The sequence below is a fragment of the Peromyscus leucopus genome, chromosome 8b (assembly GCF_004664715.2).
Source record: "Peromyscus leucopus breed LL Stock chromosome 8b, UCI_PerLeu_2.1, whole genome shotgun sequence".
NCBI lineage: Eukaryota > Metazoa > Chordata > Mammalia > Rodentia > Cricetidae > Peromyscus > Peromyscus leucopus.
The window spans coordinates 54,864,202-54,889,356 of NC_051086.1; the positions used below are offsets into that span (position 1 = coordinate 54,864,202).

General features: G+C 40.2%; 1 protein-coding gene across 1 annotated transcript in view; it reads right to left on the reverse strand.

Annotated features, from left to right (window-relative positions):
- LOC114706363 overlaps positions 1–17,139 on the reverse strand; it is a 117,090-nt gene extending 99,951 nt beyond the window's left edge. Inside the window, 1 exon segment of the mRNA XM_037201053.1 lies at positions 16,962–17,139. The gene's annotated coding sequence lies outside the window, so the exon portion shown is untranslated.
- Between the last annotated feature and the right edge of the window lie 8,016 nt (positions 17,140–25,155).

Genomic DNA, 25,155 nt, shown 5'->3' on the forward strand with positions numbered 1-25,155 from the left:
AATCTTCAGGATCTGGGCCACGACCTGTGCCCATGTTGGTGCCTGAGGACTATACCACTGCTGGGACCACACGAACCTCAGTAACATGTGCTGCCTTATCACCCAGGGCCATGGCATTATATGGGTCTGAGTTCTTGTTGGGCCTGCTCTGGGTTCATGGCCTTGCTGCAGTCAGGGTCTGCATTGATGTCCGAGGCTCTTGTTGCTATAGAAAACCATGTGCATGCCCAGGATCTGGACCACCACCACCACTACCAGGGGCCATGTTGGTGTTCAAGGGCCATGCTGCCACTGGGTCAATGCCAATTAGAGTGACCTGCATTACTAACTGGGGCCATAGTGACATCTGGGCCAGGACTGCTGTCAAGGGCCATGTCTGAGTCCATGGCCCTGCCACAGCTGCAAGTCTGTGTTGATGTCTGGGGCTCCTGTTACCAGCAAAGGTAGTGAGGACAGGGCTTCATAGACATGGGTGATGGGCCTGACTTTTACTGTGTATAGAATTATGGAGAATTGGTCTTACCCCTTACCAACTGCAGCACTTGGGAGAGTAAGCCCTGTGCCATGCCTGGGCAGCATAGCAAAGTTGTCACTGCTGGCAGGGGTATGGGTGAGCCAGTCCTGAAGGCATGAGAGTGGGAGAGAGCTAGCCTCACTGTCTGTCATGCAGTGGTCTAGGTAAGGGAGAGACACATTCCTTGCCTCTCAACCCTTACCACCTACTGCAGGATGGAAAAGCTAGCCCTGGGGTTACAAGAGTGGGAGAGCTGATCCTGCTCCTCACTGGTTGCAACACTTGGGAGAGCAGGCCTTGCACCTCACCCGAGCAACACAGTAAAGTTGTCCCTGTTGATGGGGGTGTGGGTGATCTGGCCCCATGAACGTGCATCAGAGATCTGGTCCCACCCCTCATCTCCCATACAGTGGAGTGGGTGGGTGAGGTGCCCCTCACCACCTGTGGCAGATGGGAGAGTAGGCTGTACACCTTGCCTGAGCAGCAAGCTAAAGCTGACTCTGTTGGTGTGGGTGCAGGTAAGCCAGCCCTGAGGGCATGAGAGCAGGAGAGCTGATCCTGCACCCCTTATATTCCCCCCTACAACAATTGGGAAAGCAGACCCATCACCTTCCCTGGGCAAAACAATAGAGCTGGCCCTGGTGATGTGAATGTGGGTGAGATAGACCCAAGAGCATGAGAACAGAATAACTGGCCCCACTCCTTGCTGCCTGCTGCATTGGGTGAGCTCTCCAGGGCAGAACTGGAGACCCTGGGTGGTGATGATAAGGAAAGCTGGAGGACTGACCAATTCAGCTACCACCCAGGGGTATGAGTTAGCCCTCCCCAACCTCCACCTCATCTATGAACTGTTAGAGCATGTGAAGGGTCCAGATCTACAGATACAAAGCTGCAGGATCTCCATAACACAAGGCAACAATAGAATATCTAAGAGGAGTCCCAGTGAGGGTACATTATTGATAGTGTAGCAGAGGCCAGAGGCCTCAAACCAGACCAATGATTCATAGCAATTAACACTTGCAAGTAAAGATATAAGGTCTAAAGGATATGTGGTGTGACTCACTAAGACACACTTATTGCTTCCACATTGAGAACTACTATTTGTTTGTTTGTTTGGTTTTGGTTTTCCTTTTAAATTTTTTTTTGTTTGGGCAAGAGAGGTTGCCCAAGTGCAAAGGGCAGATACCAGGGAATGGGAAAATGAGTGGAATTGTTTTGCATGTTGTGAAATCCACATAATCAATAAAAAAATTTTTTTAAAAGAAAATAAACATTCTGAAAAGGTGAAGGCAGAATGGAAAAAGCAGAGTGTACCTTTCTTTGAGCAAAATGGTCTAAGTGATCACATTATCTCCATTTATACTAAAAATGAGAGCCATTGGAAGAAAAAAATCTAAACAAGAAAACAACAAAAAAAGCAAAGCCAAAGAGTAAATACCAAATAGCAAGAGGAAATCCTGCAGAAATATCAGAAATAGCATAGAAGGCACAGACTTTATAAAAATGAACAAACAAAACAAAAATAAAAATGGAGGGGGGGAACCTTCCCTAAATCGTTTCTTGGTGTCAAGACTTTCATCCTGCTGGCGGTAATAATTAATATATTTAATTGTAATTGGATCAACTCTGTTGTCTTTTCCTGATGGTCTCAAACTCTATAACATTTCTTAATAAACTTTCTTGGCCTAAGTCATCAGCCTATGGAAGTCCTCCTGGTTTCAGCTATTGCTTTTGTCTTTTTACTTCTCATCTCCAGTCCTCCCACTCAACACCTCACCATTTGGGATCCATATTCCTGAAGGTTTGGCTCAAGTTGCACCCAATATGGGTTATAAGTACAGGGAAAATCATCAAGAGTGAGTATAGCTGTGATAAATATATAGAGTAAAAGAGTCAGACTAGTAGACTCTTTGAAAATAATAAGCAAACAAGTAAAATAAAGGTTAAAAAAAAGAAAAAGAAAGAAAGAATTGGGATAGATGTGAGTTAAAATTAAGACAGCTGGATTTTAAAAAAGCACACCCCTCCCCAGATACTTCCTTCCCTTCTCATTCTAGTTCTTGTAAAATATTGCTAAAGCACTTATAGAAGTTCTTTGCCTTCATTCTGAAAGTTTTCTCTTAGTTCCCTAAATTGGTCCAAAAATTTAAAGACATGGGAATGTGTAGGTGGAAGTTTAAAGATAACATATTGCCTATGAGAGTCACATGTGTTTCCCATTGGTGAATTTGGACTGTGATATTTGAGTGGAGATCGGTTAGATTCACTGCATAAATGATTCAGTTGTAGTTAAACACTCCCATAAATCTAGTCAGTCTACTCAAAATCAGATAGGGGGACAAAAGCTAAAAATAGAAAGAAAAATAAATAAATTTAAAAAAATCCCTGAGGAAAAGGAAGTGGGGCCAATTCTTGAAATACTTTTGTTTCATGATGCCTCAGAGGATAAAGAGGTTTTTTTTCTCCTTTTCCTTCTTTACTCCTTTTCCTTCTCATTCCTACCCCTTCTTCTTTCCCTTATTCTCTTCTTCCTCCTTTGATAATGCAGTTTTAAAGTTACCGCAAATGTCTCTGACTAGTTTAGTTAAGCCGTCAAGTGTCCTCCTCTTTTATCATATGCAGGATTAATAAATCACCTTTCTACCCTTCATGTGCAGAAGCCAGAGAATGCTGAGCCCCTTAAAAAGTATTTTGGACAAAAAAGCCTTATTGTTTTCTTTTGGATTTTCCCCACTGAAGCAGGAGATTTTGCAGCAGAGAAAAAGAGAAGCACAGCAGTTGAAATGTGCTGGCAGAGACCCTCCTCACCACAGGCTTGAGAGGGAGCTGCACAGACAGAGGAGGAAGAGAGGGTGAAAGTGCCTGCAGAGGAAGGGCAAACATTAACTTAGACAACTCAACTTCATGATGCCGTATAGTCTAGAGTATTTCCCACCTTCAAGTATCTTTCAATTCATTTCTACACATTGGGTTTTACCAGCTCAAATTTGGATGCTAATCAAACTAATGAGCGCCCGCCCCCATCAAAACAAAACAGCTGCTGTTGCCAAATTGTCTTGTGACAGTTAGGTTTGAGTTAGTGACTCTGGAATATGGGATTTGGTACTTCTATCTCAAATTAAAGCATGTTTTCTTCCTTGTATGTTCTTAACCCCTTGCCTGGGTCAGAATGACCTTCCGACTTTATGACAAAAAAGAAAAGAAAAACAAACAGTCTAAGGTATTATATACATAGAAGTTAAAACTGAGCTAGTAACATTCCTTAGACAGACTTGGGAAATTGACTCTATCCCCTCTCCTTTTCTCTTTCTCATCTAAAAAATCCACTGCTCTCTCACTACCTATTGGCTCAGCTTCCCTGAGTCAGAAAGACATTTATGATTTTAATGTTTTAGTTAGAGTTTTTATATGAATCACACTAACATACTATCAAAAAAGCTAACACTTTAAGATTGACAATTTCAACAACACACACACACACAAATCAAGGAATAATTATAGCTACTGTCATTAAAGAGCTACTAAGGTAGGTTCTGCTGGGTCTTAATACCAAAAGAAATTATTGCTTCAGAACAGGTAAAAGAACCACCTGCCCTCAGAATCTTTCCAAGCACTTGGTTCAGAGCCCAAAGACCCAAGCCACTGATACCCCCTCCCACCCACCACCCAACAGCTGCTGCCATGGCCCTGGTGGATATCACCTGCTCAAGTGCAGGCCATGGTAGTCAGAAGAACACAGACCCCCTCTGCTGGACCAAAGGTCACATTAGCTGCCAGAAATCCAGCCCTAAACTCTGATGGAAACCTCCTGCTAGACCAGAGGTCACACCAGTCACCAGAAATATAGACCACAAAGATCAGAAGACCAAAGAAACAGAAACCAATGAATAAAACACCCATCCAACAAAGAAAAACTCAGAAATTGGCACCTAGACTATATTCATTCCAACTCAGATGCCTAGATGCCAGTGTAAGAACACAGTAAACATCTAGAGCAATACGGCACTATCAGAGCCCAGCTATCTTACTACAGCAACCCCTAAATATTCCAACACAGCTGAAGCACAAGAAAATGACCTTAAAAACAACTCTATTAACGATGATAGAGATCCTGAAAAGGGAAATTAATGAATCCCTTAAAGAAATCCAAGAAGTCATTGTTTTTCTCTTTTGAGTAGTATTCCATTGTGTATATGTACCACATCTTATTTATCCATTCTTCTCTTGAAGGGCATCTAGGTTGTTTCCAGGTTCTGGCTATTACAAACAATGCTGCTGTGAACACAGCTGAGCAAGTGCCCTTGTGGTATGATTGAGCATGCAGGCAAATGAATAGATCTAGAAAAAAATCATCCTGAGTGAGGTAACACAGACTCAGAAAGACAAACATGGCATGTACTCACTCATAGGAGGATACTAGATGTAAAACAAAGATGACTAGACTGCTACTCACAACTCCAGGGAGGCTACCTAGAAAACAGGACCCCAAGAAAGACACAGGGATCGCCCGATGACAGAGAAATGGATGAGATCTACATGAACAACCTGGACGTGAGTGGGGGAAATGAAAGGCAAGGGTCGAGGGAAAGAGAGCTTTGGGGAGCAGGAGATCCCAGCTGGATCAAGAACAGAGAGGGAGAACAAGGAATAAGAGACCATGATAAAGACCACATGAGAATAGGAAGAAGCAAAGTGCTAGAGAGGTCCACAGAAATCCACAAAGATACCTCCACAATGGTCGAGAGAAAGCCCGAACTGACCTACTCTGGTGATAGGATGGCCAAACACCCTATTGTCATGCTAGAAACCCCATCCAACAGCAGAGGGAACCAGATACAGAGATCCACAGCCAGGCCCCAGGTGTAGCTCCAGGAGTCCAATTGTTGAGAAAGAGGAGGGTTTGTATGAGCGAGAATTGTTGAGACCAAGATTGAAAAAAGCACAGGGACAAATAGCCAAATGAATGGAAACACATGAACTATGAACCAACAGCTGAGGAGCCCCCAACTGGATCAGGCCCTCTGGATAAGTGAGACAGTTGATTAGCTTGATCTGTTTGGGAGGCATCCAGGCAGTGGGATGGGGACATGTCCTTAGTGCATGAGCTGGCTGTTTGGAACCTGGGGCTTATACAGGGACACTTGGCTCACTCAGCCTGGGAGGAGGGGACTGGACCTGCCTGAACTGAATCTACCAGGTTGAACTCAATCCCCAGGGGAGTCTTTGCCCTGGAGGAGATGGGAATGGGGGGGTGGCAGGGAGGGGGAGTGGGAGGGGGGAGAACAAGGGAATCCATGGCTGATATGTAAAATTAAATTATAAAATAAATAAATAAATAAATCTTAAAAAAAAGAAATCCAAGAAAACACAAACAATGGGAGGAAATGAATAAACCCCTGAAAGAAAGCCAAGAAAAAACAAACAATTGAAGTGTCTTAGAATTTCTATTGCTGTGAAGAGACACCATGACCACAGCAACTCTTGTAAGGGAAAACATTTAATTGGGATGGCTCACTTACAGTTTAGAGGTTCAGTCCATTATCTTCACGGTGGGATAATGCAGATCCACAAAAAAGTAGTAGAGAGTCCTACATCTTGCAGGCAACAGAAATGGTTTGAAACACTGGGCAGTAACTTGAGCATATAAATGAAACCTCAAAGCCTGCCTCCACAGTGACACGCTTCCTCCAACAAGACCACACCTACTCCAACAAGGTCATACCTCCTAATAGTGCCACTACCACAAGAAGGAAATAAATAAAAGCATTCAAGACCTGAGAATGGAAATAGAAGCAATAACAACAACAACAACAAAAAAAAAACCCACAAATTGAGGGATTCCTGGAAATGGAAATATAGGTAAGCAGACAGGAAGTACAGATACAAGCTACAAGCATCACCAACAGAATTCAAGAGATGGAAGAGAAAATCTCAGGCATTAAAGCTAGAATAGAAGAAATTTATACATCATTCCAAGAAAATGTTAAATCTAAAAAAATTCCTTATGCAAAATATCCAGGAAATTTAGGACTATAAAAGACCAAACCTAAGAATAATAGAAATAGAAAAAGAGGATTCCAGCTCAAAGGACCATAAAATCTTTTTTTTTGAGGGGGGTTGGTTCAAGACAGGGTTTCTCCATGTAGTTTTGGTATCTGTCCTGGATCTCCCTCTGTAGACCAGGCTGGCCTTGAACTCACAGAGATCCACCTGGTTCTGCCTCCCAATTGCTGGTATTAAAGGCATGTGCCACCACTGCCTGGCCTTGACCAGAATATCTTTTCAATAAAAATCATAGAAGAAAAATTTCCTAACCTTAAGAAGGACATATCTATTAAAGGTACAAGAAACTTAAAGAATACCAAATAGATTAGACCAGAAAAGAAGCCCCCCCACACACACACTACGTGATGATCACAACACTAAACATACAGAACAAAGAAAGAATATTAAAAGTTGCAAGGGTGAAAAGGCTAAGTAACATATAAAGGTGGGTCTATTAGCATTACACCCAACTTCTCAATAGAAACTCTAAAAGCCATAAGGACCTGGACAGATGTCTTGCAGACTCTATGAAATCACAGATGGCAGCTCAGACTACTATACCCAGCAAAACTTTCAATCTCCATAGATGGAGAAACAAGATATTCCATGATAAAATCAAATTTAAACACTATCTATCCACAAATCCAGCCCTACAGAAGGTAGAAGAAGGAAAACTATAACCAAAGGAGGTTAACTACACACTAGAAATAAGTAATCTCACACCAGCAAAACCAAAAAAGTGAAGCGCGCGCATACGCGCGCGCACACACACACACACACACACAAAGGCACATGCATACTCACATGCATGGCCACACATACACAATCATCATCACACCACCAACAAAATAACAGGAATTAACAATCATTGGTCATTAATACCTCTCAATATCAATGAACTTAATTCCCTAATAAGAAGACACAGACTAACAGAGTGGATACGAAAACAGGATCCATTCTTCTGCTGCATACAAGAAACACAGCTCAACATCAAAGATAGACATTACCTCAGAGTAAGGGTTGAAAAAAGATTTTCCATGCAAATGGACCCAAGAAGCCAGAAAGTAAAGATAGTCTAATACTTAACAAACTAGACTGCCAACCAAAATTAATCAAAAGATATGGGGGAAGGACACTTTATACTCATCAGAGGAAAAATCCACCAAGATGACTTCTCAATTCTTAATACCTATGCCACAAAACAAGGGCACCCAAATTTATACAATAAATACTACTACAGTTTAAGTCACACACAAAACCTCATACATTAATAGAGAGAGATTTCAATACCCCATTCTAACCAATGGAAAACTAAACATCCAAACAAAAACAAAACAGAGAAATACTGGAGCTGCCAGACATTATGACCAAATAGACCTAACAGATAACTACAAAACATTTCACCCAAACACAAAAGAATATACCTTCTTTTCAGCGAGTCATGGAACATTCTCTGAAATTGACCACATACTTGATCACAAAGAAAGTCTCAACAGATACAAGGAAATTAGAATAACCCCTTGTATCCTATCAGACCACCATGGATTAAAGTTGGATTTAAACAACAGAAAGCCTACAAACTCATGGAAATGGAACAACTCTCTACTGAATGACTACTGGGTCAAAGCAGAAATAAGAAAGAAATTAATGACTTTCTAGAATTCAATAAAAATGGATGTGTCCTATAACTCAAACTTATAAGACACAATGAAAGTAGTGATAAGAAGAAAGTTCATAGCACCAAGTGCCTTCATAAAGAAATCAGAGAAATCTCATACTTCCAACTTAGCAGCACACTGAAAGATCTAGAACAACAACAACAAAAAAAGCAAACACACCCAAGAAGAGTGGATAGCAGGAAATAATCAAACTGAGGGCTTCAATCAATAAAATAAAAACAAATAGAACAATACAAAGAATCAATGAAACAAAGAGTTGGTTCTTTGAGAATACCAACAAGATAAATAAACCCCTATCCAAACTAACTAGAAGACACAGAAGGAATGTCCAAATTAGCAAAATCAGAAATAAAAAGGGGGACATAACAACAGACACTGAGAAAATCTAAAGAATCACTAGGTCATACTTCAAAAACCTCTACTCCAAAAAAGTGGAAAATCTAAAAGAAATGGACAAGTATCTTGACGGATACCACCTACCAAAGTTAAATTACGATTAATTAAACAATATAAATAGATTTATAATCTCTAAGAATATAGACACAGTTATTAAAGTCTCTCTACCAAAAAAGCCCAGGGACAGACAGTTTTACTGCAAAATTCTATCCACAGAATGGAAACAGAAGAAATATTTCCAAATTCATTTTATGAGGTCATAGTCATCCCAATATCCAAAGACTCAAAAAATAAAGATAATTAAAGACCAATTTCTCTCATGAACATTGATGCAAAAATACTCAACAAAATTTTTATAAAGTGAATCCAAGAATACATAAAAAAGATGACCATGACTAACTAGGCTTTATCTCAGAGACGAGGGGATGGTTCAACATATGAAAATCTGTCAATGTAATCCACCATATAAACAAACTGAAAAAAAACACATTATCATCTCATTAGATGCTGAAAAAGCCTTTGACAAAATCCAACACACCTTTGTGATAAAAGTCTTGGAGAGAATAAGGATACAGGGACATACCTAAACATAATAAAGGCAATTTATAGCAAACCAATAGCCCACATCAAATTGAATATAGAGAAACTCAAAGGAATTCCACTAAAATCAGGAACAAGACAAAGCTGTCTACTTTCTCTGTATTCATTCAAAATAGTATTTGAAGTTCTAGCCAGAGAATTAAGATACTTAAGGGAGATTAAGGGTATACATTTTGAAAAGGAAGAATTAAATTCAAAGATGATATGATAGTATACATAAGTGATCCCAAAAATTATACCAGGGAACTTCTATGGCTGACTAATACCTTCAGCAAAGTGGCTGGATACAAGATTAACTAAAAAATCAGTAGCCCTCTTATACACAAATGACAAATGGGTTGAGAAAGAAAACAGGGAAACAATATCCTTCACAAAAACCACAAATAATATAAAATATCTTGGGGTAACTCTAACCAACCAAATGAAAGACTTATTTGATTAAAAAAAAACTTCAAGTCTTTGAGGAAATAAATTAAAGAAGATATTTGTAGATAAAAGATCTCACATTGTGGTGGTATTGTATTCCCCAAAATATTGTGCACTCTAATAAACTTATCTGTGGTCAGAGAACAGAACAGCCACAATATTAAACATAAAGGTTAGGTGGTGGTAGCACATGCCTTTAATCCTAGCATTCAAGAGGCAGAGGTCTGCCTGGATCTCTGTGAGTTCAAGGCTACACTGGAAACAGCCAAGCATGGTGACTCAGGCCTTTAATCTGAGGAAGTAATGGCAGGAGGCAGAAAGGTATTTAAAGCATGAGGACTAGTAACTATAACTGGTTAAGCTTTTAGGCTTTTGAGCAACAGTTCAGCTGAGAGTCATTCAGATGAGGACTCAGAAGCTTCCAGTCTGAGAGAACAGGATCAGCTGAGGAACTGGCGAGGTGAGGTAGCTGTGGCTTGTTCTACTTCTCTGATCTTCCAGCATTCACCCCAATACCAGGCTCCAGGTTTGTTTTTAGTAGTAAGACCCTTTAGGATTCATGCTACATCCCATGCTCATAGATTGGTAGAATTAATATAGTAAAAATGACCATCTTGTCAAAATCAATCTACAAATTCAATGCAATCACCATCAAAATACTAACACAATTCTTTATAGTCTTTGAAAAGACAGTTATCAACTTCATATGGAAAAACAAAAAACCCAGGATGGCTAAAACAATCCTGTACAATGAAAGAACTTCTGGAAGTATCACCTTCCCAGATTTCAAGCTGTTCTACAGAGATATAGTAATAAAAACCACATAGTATTGCCATAAAAAAGACAGGTTGATCAATGGAGTGTAATCAAAGACCCAGACATAAATCCACACTACTATGGACATCTGGTTTTTGATAAAGAAATCAGAAATAGCCAAGGCTTTTACACAGAGAAACCCTGTCTTGAAAAACAAACAGAGATATACAATGGGAAAAGGGCATCTTTAACAAATGGTGCTGGTCTAACTGGATATCAGATTGTAGAAGAATGTAAATAGATCCATACTCATCACCATGCATAAAACCTAAGTCCAAGTGGATCAAAGACCTCAATATAAAACCAAAATCACTGAACCTGATAGAAGAGAAAGTAGGGAATAGCTTTGAATGCATTGATACAGGAGACAACTTCCTAAACAGAACACCAATAGTGCAGGCACTAAGATTATCAATTAATAAATGGGACCTCATAAAACTGAAGTATCAACAGTTAGTAAATGGAATGTCATAAAATTGAAAAGCTTCTCTAAGGCAACTGACATGTCAATAGGACAAAATGGCAGCCTCCAGAAAAAGATTTTCACCAACTCCACATCTGACAGATGACTAATGTCCAAAGTATAAAGAACTAAAGAAATAGACATAAAAAACAAATAATCCAATTAAAAAATGTAGTACATGTCTGAACAGAATATTGAATAGAGAAATCTCAAATGGCTGAGAAACAAAAAAAAAATCAGCATTCTTAGCCATGCAAATTAAAATGACTCTGCAATTCCATCTTACACCTGTCAGAATGGCTAAGATCAAAGATCTAAGCTCATGCTGGTGAGGATGTAGAGCAAGGGGAACATTCCTCCATTGTTGGTGGGATTGAAAAATTGTATATCACTTTAGAAATCAATATGATGGTTTCTCAAAAAATTGAGAATTGATCTACCTCAAGACCCAACTATACCAATCCTGGGAAAATACCTAAAGGACACTCCATCCTACCACAAGGACACTTGCTCAACTATGTTCATAGCAGTTTTGCGTAATAGCCAGAAACTAGAACAAACCTAGATGTTCCTCAAAGAATGGACATAGAGAATGTGGTACCTTTACACAATGGAGTATTGCTCAGATATTTAAAAAATAGCATCATCAAATTTGCAGGCAAATGGATGGAACTAGAAAAAAATCATCTTCACTTATGAGTGAATATTAGTTGTAAAGTAAAAGATAATCATGCTATAATCCTCAGATGCAGAGAGGCTAAGTAATGAGGACTCAAGGGGAGATGCGTGGATCTCTCTGGAAAGGGGTAATACAATATATTTCAAAGGTGGACTGGGGGCAGGTGGAGATGGGAACAGGAAGGATCAGGTGAGGGGATGGAAGGAGAGAGTACTGGGCTAGACAGCTGACATTTGGGAAATTTGGGGAACAAGGTAGAAACCTAGTGTAATGGAAACTTCCAGAAATCTATGAGGGAAACCCTAGGTAAGACTCCTAGCAATGGGAAATATGGAGTCTGAAATGGCCATCTTCTGTAATCAGGCAAATCTTTCAGTGAAGGAATTGGAACACCAACCCAACCACAAAACCTGTCCTGCCTGCAAGATGCTCCAGGGTAAAGGTGGTGCAGAACTTGTGGGAGTGCCTAACCAGTGAGTGATCCAACTTAAGACCCATGCCACAAGAGGGAGCCAAAGCCTGACACTGCTTGGAGGGCCAGGCACTAGAGGCTGGATAGAGACCTAAGATAGAACCAAACATGACTGACAAAAAAAGTCTATGAGATGATTCCTAACGATATTATGCTGTACTTCTAGACCAGAGCCTAGCATAATCATTATCAGAGAGGCTTCACCCAACAACATATGGGAGCAGACGCAAACACCCATAGCTGAACATTAGGCAAAGTTCAGAGAATCCTGCAGAGGAGGGGGAGGAAGGATTGCAGGAGCCATCTGGGTCAAGGATACCACAAGAAAAATGATCCATATAATCAATTAACCAGGGCTCATAGGGGCTCACAGAGACTGAAGCAATTATCAGGGAGCCTGCAAGGGTCTGACCTCTGCATATATGTTATGGTTGTGTAGCTTGGTGTTCTTGTGGCATTCCTACCAGTAGGAGTGGTGGCTGTCTCTGACTCTTTTGCCTGCTTTTGTGACCCTTTTTCTCCTACTAGGTTGTTGCATCCAGCTTAAGATGAGGGGATGTGCCTAGCCTTATTGCAACTTGACATGTCATGTTTGGTTGCTATCCCTGGGAGACCTGCCCTTTTCTGAAGGGAAATGGAGTAAGAGTGGATCTGGGGGAGAGGGGAGGTGCTGAGGGAAAGGACCAAGAGGGGATGAGGGGGGAGAAATTGCAGTTGGGATGTAATATACAAGAGAAGAATTTTTAATTAATTAGAGAGAGGGAGACAGAGAGACAGAGAGACAGAGACAGAGAGAGAGACACACACACACACACACACAGAGAGAGAGAGAGAGAGAGAGAGAGAGAGAGAGAGAGAGAGAGAGAGAGAGAGATTTGCTCCAAACAGGCTATCTATTTTAGTTAAGACTTCTATTGCTATAATGAGATACCATAACCACAGAAATTCTTATAAAGGAAAATATTTAATTTGGGTGGCAGCTTATAGTTCAGAGGTTTAGTCCATGGTGGGAAGCATGGTGACATGCAGGCAGACATGGTGCTAGCTACATCTTAATCAGAAGGCAATAGGAAGTGGACTGAGACACTAGGTGGTATCTTCAGCATATATGAGACCTGAAAGCCCACCACCACAGTGACACACTTCCTCCAACAAGACCACACCTACTCTAACAAGGCCACACCTCCTAATAGTGGCACTCCCTATGAACCTATGAGGGCCATTTTCCTTCAAACCACCACTACACCTCAATTTCAAGAACAGATATTACCTCAGGATAAAAGGTTGGAAAAAGATATCCCAAGTAAATGAACCTAAGAAACCAGCTGGCATAGTTGTTGTAATATCTAACAAACTAGACTTCAAACCAAAACTAATCAAAAGAGATAGAGATGGACACTACATACACTACATTTTTTTCCAAAGGAAAAAATCCTCTAAGACAATATTTCAGTTCTTAACATCCATGCCCCAAACAAGGACAGCCAGATTTGTAAAAGAAACAATACTACAGCACAAATCATACACTGAATCTCAGACCTAATTGTAGGACACTTCAATACTACATCATCATCACAGAAGTTTCCTCTGGCAACAGATGGGAAAATAGCAGAAACACACAGCCAGACATTATGCAGAGAGGGTATCCTTAGAACATACAGCTCTAAATGGGATGTCTTCGTCAAGTTCTTCCAGGCAGAGTTTATGGAAACCTGCAGAAGAGGAGGCACAGAGAGTGTAAAAGCCAGAGGGAATGGAGGACACTAGGAGAACAAGGTCCTCTGAATAAATTAAGCAAGATGTATATGCACTTACAGAGACCGAAGCAACAAGCACATGGATCTGCACCATGTCATCTGCATATATAACATTTGTTTTTATGAGACTCTTGAGTGTGAGAACAAGTGGGTCTCTGATTCCTGTGTCTGCTCTTGGTACTCTTTTTCTCCCATTGGGTTGCCATGCCCAACTTTGATATGATGGTTTTTGCTTTAATTTTATTTTGTCACATTTGGTTGTTATCTCCTATAAGCCTGTTCTTTTCTAATAAGAAACAGAAAGGAAGTGGATCCAGAGGGGAGAGTAGTTGGGGAGGAACTGGGAGGAGCAGAAACTATAATTGGGATATATTATATGAGAAAAGAATCTATTTTTAATAAAACAAAAAATAAAAAAGATGTTATAATGATAAAGTTGTTTTTAAATATATGTTAAAAGATAAAATTATTTTAATAAACATATATTCATATATTAAGATTAAGGTGGATATATGTTTACAGAATAAAACATTAAAAGGCTTTTATAAGCTACAGAAGTCTTAGCAAATTGTTTAAGGTAAGTAAAGGATAATACTTAAAGACAGTATATATGATATTGAAGTTTATAAGGCCTAAGATTAACATTTACAAAAAATGGCTATAATATATGTCAAATCAAGGTTTGTTTAAAAGTATCTGGCTATCAAAATATTACATAATGTTATAAGTGTCAGACTGAGTTAACTGATTTTCTGGATGTTTCTTATTCTCTCTTTATACTGGGATATTATCCACCACTCCTACTTGTTGTTGCTAGGTCATTATGGGTACATCCCTCTCATCTGAGTGATCCATGTAGACTTGGGATTAGGAGGGATCAATTGTAGTTTTTCAAGCATCATCAATTCAATCACCACTTCAGTTTTCCAGTCTAACCACCCATGGGGTTACCCCATTGGATGAATGTTTCACAGTATACAATGAGAATCGGGTGCCTTGGTTTCAGGATAGAATTCTCCCTTAGATGACATGCTCTATGGTCCTGAAGAACTCTGTGCCTCTGAGTGGACAACCTCAGGTGTTGGTTGACTTGTCCTGAAGATACTCAACTGGTCTGGATGAAGTAAAATTCCTAGGAACCCCTCATCCTGTTGTAATATCTCCAAAAGAAGGTTCAGTCACCTTTGTCTGTTAGCCACAGCCCTGAACAATGTGACCATTTATGGGACTTTTGGAGAAAAATGAACAATTATGAATTGGACATCTGTCTTAGTTAGGGTTTCTATTGCTGTGACAAAACAGCATGGCCAAAAATCAACTTGGGGAGGAAAGGTTTTATTTGGCATTGCTGTTCATCACTCAAACAGAGTAGTAGTATCCCAGAGGCAAGAGCTGATGCAGAGGACATGGAGGAGAGCTGCTTACTGGCTTGCTTCCCATGGCTTGCTCAGCTCATCTTCTTATAGCACCCAGGACTAACAGCCATGGATGGCATTACCTACCATGGGCTGGATCCTCCCTCACTGATCACTAAATGAGAAAATGCCTTACAGCTGGATCTCATGGAGGTATTTCCTCAGCCAAGGCCCCTTCCTCCCTGTTGACTCTAGCTTGTGTCAAGTTGATACACAACACCATCCAATACGACATCATTTTACATTTAGATTCACCCTTGATATATGTGACTGACTGGGAGTCCTCCCATTCAAGAGAGGGGGAGATACTTCTAAAGTACTTGTATCAATTGTATCTTTGCTAGTTATGTATATTCCCTATTTTAACTAGTATTTTCTAAACAATCCTTGCTATAGTGCCTACAGCTGCTTCCATAGTGATCCTTACACAGCAAATGCAAACAGCCCATTTTCTTAATGAAGTTGCTTATAATACTTCTGTAGCTTTGACAACACAAAACTATATAGATAAAAATGAAAAACTAAGTTAAATTCTTTAGCACCTGTGGTATTATACCTAGGAGATACAGTTAAATTTACAGTGCCATGCTGGCTTTAGATATGTCTATATTACTATAGGCTATAATAAATCTGTACAAAAAAAGACATAAAATTTTAAAACATTTACAGAAAATATGACATAATGAACATGTTAGTTCAGATTTATTAACCCTTAAGCAATTAGTTACTGATGTGGACCATTCTCATCTTGCATTCAATTCTCCTTTAGAGCTGTCCAAGATTTATTATACAAGCTACAGGCTGTAACCCCTTTTAACATCCTTCAACATTAATTATTATACTCATAAACTTGTATTGGCAATTTTTTGACATAATAGTAGACATTTGCTGGTTTAAGGAATATCAAGGCCTTGTAGACATTCAGGTGTTTATTACTCATCTGGTTTTTTAAAAGGAGGGATATGGTATGTGAGGAGCCAGGCTGTCCCAAGACTTTCTCAGGAGCTCTAATGAAAGGACAGAAGGAACTTCAGTTTTGTGTTCTTGTCCAGGAGTGGACTTGACAAAACCGGTCTGAAACTGGAGTCAGGGGCTCAGAAGAATAAAGGTTGTAGTTTCTGGGGACCTAACTCTTCTCATGGTCTGTGGTTATCAGTCCTAAGGCAGCTGCGTCTGAGGGATCCTGTATCTTCTTTCCCAACTTTATCTGTCTTAGCTCTCTGCTGACCTCTGCCATCCCCCCACTCCATGAAGATAGTATTTATGATGCTATATTTCTTAATAAACTTGTTTGGCATAAGACATCAGCTTATGCTTATTATGTATTAACATATTAGCTTATTATGCAAGGTCTCCTGTGCCCAGCTATTGCTTTTGTCTACTTTATTTCTCATCACCATCCTCCACTTAATACCTCACCATTCAGGACCATTATTCCTGTAGGTTCAGATCAGACAGAAGAGAGAAAAGTATAGGATAGACTATGACGGAAACAGGCACATGAAGCATACAAGTGAATTCAGCAGTCTACTACCTACCAGAGCTGACTTGTGCTATCCCAGTAGGTGCTGGGGCCCTGGGCCCTGGCTCTGGGGACAGGTCCCCATATCTGCCACAATACTCCTTAGTGGAGTTGGGCCAGGACTTACATTTCCACAACTCTAATGGTTTGGTGGACTTTGTTGATCCCATTACTCACCCTGCTCTTCTATGGAGTCCACTGGTGTGTGTGTTCCTGGCCAAGGCTCTTGAGCCCTCTGCTAGTAAACTCGTTCTTTGAAAGTTAAAGAGACTCTGTCTCCTCCGGGAAGCCAGGCATCAAAAAGCCTGTGCAGATATTCCTCTGAACTCTGGGAGTAAATGGTGAACATTATTCAACTCATTTCCTGTTGTGAAATACAATATGCAGATGCCTGGGACAGATCAGACTTGAGAGCTTTGTCTTGGCTTGCAGAGGCCCTGCCTCCTGAGTGCAGGACTCATGTCTGAGCCTCACTTCACTCATCTACTAATGTGGGCCTCCCAGGTTTGCCAACAGGTCCCAGTTCAGCAAAAGCTCCTGGATCTCCCCAGATTTGTGCTTTGGATCTCTGCATTTCCTCTCCTCCCCTGTAGCTTGCCTAGCCCACACACTTTTCATTTCAGTAAATGATCCTTAGGTACCAAACCTTGGGTCTTTTTTGATTCTCCTAAATCTCACACTCAGTTTTTGTCTCCCACTAACATCATAATTTTTTCTGTAGATATGTAATGTGTGTGCATGTTCATATATATGTGGACTCACATGTGTATGTATGTGTGTGACCCTGAGAACTTATATGTTTGGTTAATGTGATGGCTATTCCTGGTTGTCAACTTGACTATATTTGGAATTAACTAAAAAATGATTAGGCACACTTAGGAGGGATATTTACTTAATTGAAGGGAATATACATTTCTAATCTGGACCTTTGAGGTGAGAAGATTAACTTCTAATCTGGGCAACCCCCTCTGCTGAACCTCTGTCTTCATTAGGTGTAGCATGAATCTTAAAAGTTCTTATTAATAAAATCAAACCCGAGGCCAGTTATTGGGTCAATGATGGTAGGTCAGAGAGACAGAACAAGCCACAGCTATCTTGCCTCACCAGTTCCTCAGACTGGTCCTGTTTCCTCAGACTGGAAGCCTCTGAGTCCTCATCCAGAATGAATCTCAGCTGAACTGTGCTGCTTCAAAGCTTGAAAGCTTAACCAGCCGAATGCTTAACTAGCCCATGCTTAACCAGCCAAATGCTTCTAGTTTCTGGTCCTCACGCCTTATATACCTTTCTGCTTTCTACCATCACTCCCTAGGATTAAAGGCTCGCTTTCTGGGATTAAAGGCGTGAGTCACCATGCCTGGCTGTTTCCAATGTGGCCTTGAACTCACAGAGATCCCAGATGGATTTCTGCCTCTGGAATGCTAGGATTAAAGGCATGTGCTATCACTGCCTAACTAGTGGCTTTTCTGTTCTCTGACCCCAGATAAGTTTATTAAGGTATACAATATTTTGGAGAACACAATACCACCACAATTAGGTTTTCTATTGCTGTGAGGAGACACCATGACCATGGCAACTCTTATAAAGAAAAATCATTTAATTGCGTGGCTTACAATTTCAGAAGTTTAGTTCAATATCATCATGGTGTGACATGTGGTGTGCAGGCATATAGGGTGCTGGAGAAGGAGCTAAGAGTCCTACATCTTGACCTACAGGCAACAGAAGTGAACTGTCTCACTGGGTATGGCTTGAACAAAGGAAAGCTCAAAGCCCACAGTGACACACTTCCTCCAACAAGGCTACATCTACCCCAACAAAGACACATCTCCTAATAGTGTCACTCCCTTTGGGGGCCATTTTCTTTCAAATAACCACATTCTACTCCCTGGCACCCAAAAGTTTATAGCCATATCATAATGCAAAAATGAATTCAGTCCAACTTCAAAAGTCCCCATGGCTATAACAGTCTCAAACTTATTTCAAAGTCTAAAGTTTAAAGTCTCTTCTGAGATTCATACAATATCTTAACTGTAATCCCCTTCAAAATGAAAACCAAAAAGCAGATCACATACTTCCAATATATAATGGCATTGGATACAGATTACCCTTCTAAAACATAAAGAAGGGAGTGTATTGAGAAAATACTGGACCAAAACAAGACCAAAAATCAGCTGGGCAAGCTCCAAACTCTGCATTTCCATGTCTGATGTCAATATGCTATTCAGATATCCAATTCCTTTCAGCTTTGTTGACTGAAACACACTTCTTTCTGAAACATACTTCTTTCTCTTGGGCTGTTTCTACTCCCTGTTAGCAGCTCTCCTCAGCAGGTATCAAATGGCTCTGGTATCTTAAACATCTTGGGGTCTCCAAGGCTATCCAGGCTTCACCTTCACAGCTTTGCACAATGGCCTCTCTAGCTCTCCATTCAGGGACACCCCTGACACATGCCTGGCCTTAGCAGCTTTCTGTAGTTGTGGAGACAAATTCCATAATGCCTTTCTCCTATCCTTGACTCTAAAGCCAGAACCATGTGGCCAAAGATGTCAAGTTCTGCTGTTTGTGTCAGATAAAAAATTAAGAAAAATATTAACTGAGTTCTTGGCGTTCGATAATGCTAATGCAGAATGCAAAAGAATACTTGCACCATTAAAGATCAGATCAGCTCCTTTGGAAGAATGGATTCAATGTACTAATGGTGTTGAGTCTCTTAATTACAGTAATGGGGCTTGGATAGGACAGACAAATCCCAGAGGTGAAAGAAGGCCCTGTGGTACCAAATGTTTTAAATATGGTACACCAGGTCATATAAGTAAAAACTGTACATGGGGTACTCCTAGAAGTAATACTCCTTCTAGGAATAGCCTAAACAGAAGACCCCAACCACCTCCTGGATTGTGTAGAAGGCATGGCAAAGGCCGACATTGGACCAGTGAGTGGAGTTCAAAAATAGATATACGAGGCAACCCTTTACTGGTAGGAAATGCCTCAGGGGGCCTCTTGCAGGCCCCCAAATCAAACGTGGTATGAACATTCCCAGCCACTATGGAAGAAATTCCTCTCCAGGACAACTGAATAAACCAATGCCTAATGTAAAAACCGATACTGCAATGGATGATAAAACAGCTCTGATAGATGAATCACAGTTTACAAAGAACACAATAAAACAAATATTTTGACAGACTTCCATAAATGGACAAAGACCAAAGCTTAGAATTAGAATTAATGGCCTGGTTCTGAAAGGCCTGGTAGACATAGGTGTGGATTTAACTATAATTACACCAAAATCATGGCATCTGAATTGGCCTCTTCAAGAGGTAGATGTCCAACTTCTAGGGATTGGAACCCTATCTCAGATAAAACAGAGTTTGAGATGGGTTGAATGAATAGGACCAGAAGAACAGAGAGGAAGGCTAAAGCCATATGTAACAAATGTAGCAGTAAATCTTTGGGGCCAAGATCTGATACAACAGTGAAATACCCAGATTAAAATTCCTACACTCTCAGAAAAAGAATATAGATCAATGCATGTTTCTAGGAATAATATTATAACATACTATAAAAAAACAGTCACCAACCATTCAGGCTAAACACAAACAGAGCACAACTGCTGTTGAACTCTCAGAAGTACCAACTGCCTTACCTTTAAAATGGCTAACTAATAAACCTGTCTGGGTTGGACAATGGCCTTTGACAAAAAAGAAGCTACAGGCTTTAGACAGCTGGTTCAAGAGCAGTTAAATGCTCAACACATTGAAGAATCTACCAGCCCTTGGAATTCTCCTATATTTGTTATTTTTAAAAAAGTCTGGTAATTGGAGAATGCTGACAGATCTGAGAGCTATTAATAAAGTAATTCAGCTGATAGGCCTCCTACAGACTGGGATGCCCTTGCCCTCTTTGCTACCCAAAGAATGGCCTATAATAGTTATTGACTTAAAAGACTGTTTCTTTACCATACCCTTACAAGAAAATGATAGAGAAAAATTTGCCTTCACAGTACCTAATTACAACAATTCCCAGCCAGTCAAGAGATATCAGTGGAAGGTCCTCCCACAGGGAATTGGAACAGGAACAGCCCTACCTTGTGCCAATACTTTGTGCAAAAACCATTTGAGATAATTCGTGTAAAGTTTCCACAATCCATAATTTATCACTATATGGATGATATCCTATTAGCTGTTCCAAAGTTAGACACATTAAAAAGCATGTTTGAAGAAGTAAAAAAAAAGTTTTACCTCGCTGGGGACTGCAAATTGCTCCTTAAAAAAATACAAAGAAGATATTCTATTAATTACTTAAGATATAAGATAGAGCTATAAAAAATTAGACCCCAAAAGGTACAACTAAGGGGAGATCGATTGAAGAATTAGTGATTTTCAAAAGTTGTTAGGAAGCATTTTCAACTTACTGGGTATCATGGGAATACCCAAAGATGCACTACAAAATTTGGCTAATACTCTAGAAGGGGATAAAGAATTAAATAGTCCAAGAGAATTATCAACCAAAGCTGAGAAGGAATTGGCTCTAGTAGAAAAGACAATTCAAGAAGCACATGTGGATCATGTGGATCCAGAACTTAAATGCATTCTTGTCATATTCCCCTCCAGACATTCCCCCAGAGGTATTTTGATGCAGAGGGAAGATATTATGTCAGAATGGATATTCCTACCCCATAAACCAAATAAGAAATTAAAGACATATATAAAAGATCTCTCATTTGATTCAAAAAGGTAAATTAAGACTTCACCAGTTGACAGGAATGGACCTAGCAGAAATTGTAGTACCTTTAACTAATGAGGAAATTTCATCACTATGGAAAGATAATGAATACTGGAAGAGGATCTTAGAAGACAGAATTTAGCCTGTTTTCTTGATTGTTTTGTCTCCTGGGCCCAAGTTAGTGCCTGACACACAGTAAACACAGAGGTGCCCACAGTATCTGACAGGTGATTATTTTTATTTTTTAAATTTACATGTATTTATTTATTTATTTGTGTGTGCATGTGTGCATGCAAGTGCACATGCCATGGAACACATTTGCAAGGTACAGGACAACATGCAGGAGTCAGTTTTCTCCTTCCACCATGTATGTGTATATGTCCAGATATTGTGAATATGTATGCACTAATATGGGGAGGCCAGAAGTTGACATTCAGTGTCTTCCTTGATCACTCTGCTTTATTTTATTGACGGAGGGTCTCTCACTGCCCTAATACTTATCTCTTCTAGTTTATCTAACAAGCAGCCCCAAAGATCCACTGTTTCTGCCTCCTGATTATATGTGGGCTGCCATGCCTGTGTGGTTTTTATATGGATGCCGGGATTTTAAACTCTGGTGCTCATGCTTGCATGACAATCATTGATCCATTTTCCCAGCCCCTTGAAACTTTCCTGTCACTCAAGTGACATCTTCTCAGAGATACTTCTCTGGCCTTCCAGTCAAAGTGACAGTCACTCTCTCACAATGTTAAATTTACTCCCTAATGCTTGATAGTGCTGTGTTCAGTCATCATTATCTATGCAGGTCACATCTACCAGGATGTTCTCCTTCTCAATGTGAGGAATCTTTCTGTCAGGTCTACTATAGTGTCTCAAATGGAAACACTTCATTTGAGCTGTGTTAGTCTATGTTGAATAATAAAACCATGCTTCTCTTTCATGCTTTGTTAACTACTGACACTATAGGGAGATTACTAAATATTCACTCTTCAGTTCATGGTGTTTAACTCAAAACATAAACTATAGTTTCCTCTAACTATGGGACATATGGTCCATCTGAAGACATTGAACAAGACCTTCAGGAAATCTTCAGAGGCTTCCATCTTCAGACGTAGACAGTTCCACATGGAATATCAGAAAAAGATGATTCCTTCATTCTTCAACACCTTTCCCATCACTGTCTTCTACTGCTGACCTTTGGTTATTATTCTGTCTTTGAACCCTCTAAATATTAACATAATCACCCTAATCTTGCCCTGTTATTCCTCATTTTCTATTTGTTCCTTCTATCACTTAAAGAAAAATAAAATTATCCTGTATGTTTTCTCAGGTCAGAGCTTCTGCTGAATAGTTAACAGATGGTTAGATCTATCACTCTCCACCTTACCGCATACATTAAAAGCCATAGGTAGACACAGAGGAAGTTTCCACCACAGCCAATACTTCTTGATGTATGTTTATTTGCTGCCAACTGGAATAATTTGACAAGGAGATGTAACAGCTAATCTTCATTGTTGACTGAACTGGATTTAAAACATATAGGAGACACACCTCTGAGTATGTTTGTGAGGGTGTTTCTAAGAATGTATTACTGAGGAGGGAAGACTAATTTTGGATGTAGACAGCATGGTCTGGGATCTGGACTGAATAGGAAAGAGCTACCCAAGTGCCAGTGTTCCTCATGCTTTGCTTCCTTTCCTTCAAGATGTGAGGAGTCAGTCTCAGTCACACACTATTGGTACCATTGACTCTGTCATACCTTCCTTGCCGTGATAAACTGAGTCCTGGTTATGCTTTCTTTGACAGGGCTTCATACAATGGGCACCTGATTTTAAGACCTGTTACAAAGACTACGTAGTTCTTCAGATAACCTGCATTATTGGGTATGTGATGTATCATTTCTGAGTCTCACATGTCCCTTCCATTGTCATAGGAGAGGACTCAAGACTCCTTTTAAATTTATACAAGCCTGGTTCAAACACATGCTACCATTCAATGGAAGAAGCTTTTACCTGAGGCTGTAAGTGTGGGCAATGGTGTGTATTGCTTATCATTTGATGCTTTGAAAAGATGTCTGAGAAGAAGAACTTATAGGATGAAAGGTTTATTTGGTTCATAATTTCAAAATTGATCAATTTCCCCATCCCTGTGGGCTTGGAACAAGACAGAACACCATGGTAGGGTGGAGATGCCATGGCAGTGGACAGCTGCTCACCCCTTGGTGGATAGGAGGCAGGGGATTATAAGAGGAAGCACCAAAATATACCCTTCCATGTTCCCCTTATATAGGCTTCCAACAGATGGTGTGGCCCAGATCAGAGATGGGTCTTCCTACCTCAAGAGATCTGTATTATAGTTTTGTCTCCCCACCTCAAAGATCCAGATTAGAAGTAGATCTTCACACTTCAAATTAATCAAAAATCCCTCACATGTGTGCCCCTTCATTTGTGGTTTTAGTTAACTCCAGATGTAGTCAAGTTGACAGTGGTGAATAGCCATCACACCCTAGGTTCTGGACCAGTACTTGACACACATGGGCCTGCCATGAATGCATGCATGAATGAGTAAACTATTGCAAAAGAGTTAATTGAACTTGAAACTTTCTTAGAACATACAGCCTTACTAATAAATATTATTTCATGATGTCTAGCTCTGTTCCTGATACCACCCTTGTTTTTACATTTGTGTCATTATAATCCTCAAGCAGTTTTGACATTCCCAGTAAAAATATAAGAGAAGTGAATTTCAGAGAGGGAAATAACTTGTTCAAGTCACTGTATATAAATGGCCTAGCTGTCAAGGAGCCAGGCTGACTATGAATTTTTCTGTCCTTTGTCTACCTTACATCCTCTGGTACCCCATTTATTTACCTCCCCTATCTCCTTCCCATAAGGGACTCACACAGGGCTGTATTTTAGGAGTCTAAGACAGCAGGTGGAATCCCCATGCCCCTCATACAGCAGCTCTACACTATGATCACCTAGGTCATTCACCTGCAGGTCTAGCTCCATCAGGCTGGGGTTGTCCCTGATTATTACTAAGGCCAGGTCCTGGTAGCAGCTGAATGTTAGGCCATAGTCAACAACAGGTCTGCCTATCTAGTGAGAGAAGCTCTCATTGAAGAAAGATGGGGGCTTACTTTTCTTATAGTAACCTGAGTTTTAATTTCCTTCTTGCAGATAAGTTGGATCTCAGGATTCAGGCCAGATATTTTCCCCAGTCCTGTTGTGATTCCCATGAACACTCCCACCTACCACATCAATCTTCCATGTATAATTTACTCTACGTTCTATGGGTATATATGTGTTTAACTGTCAACCACATTGGCCCAGACCAATAATCAGCGTCAGTGGGTATATGATGCCCTGGTAGTTTCAGTATTGGATTCAATTTCCAGACTAGGAAATAAATCAGTGATCTTCTAGTATAATATTAGAGGTTGAAGAAGAATATTACAGGTTCATTTGGAACTAAGGGCTTATTCTGGGTTCCATTTTGTGGTGTGTGTTGTCTTATGCTAAAGCCATGTCTGCATCTGGCATGATGTGCTGGAAGCAACACACTCTCTGGTCTGTGTGTCTTATCTAGGTAAGCAATTTCATGATTCCCACAGCTGAGCTTCATGAACAATTGAATACAGGCAGGGGTTCAC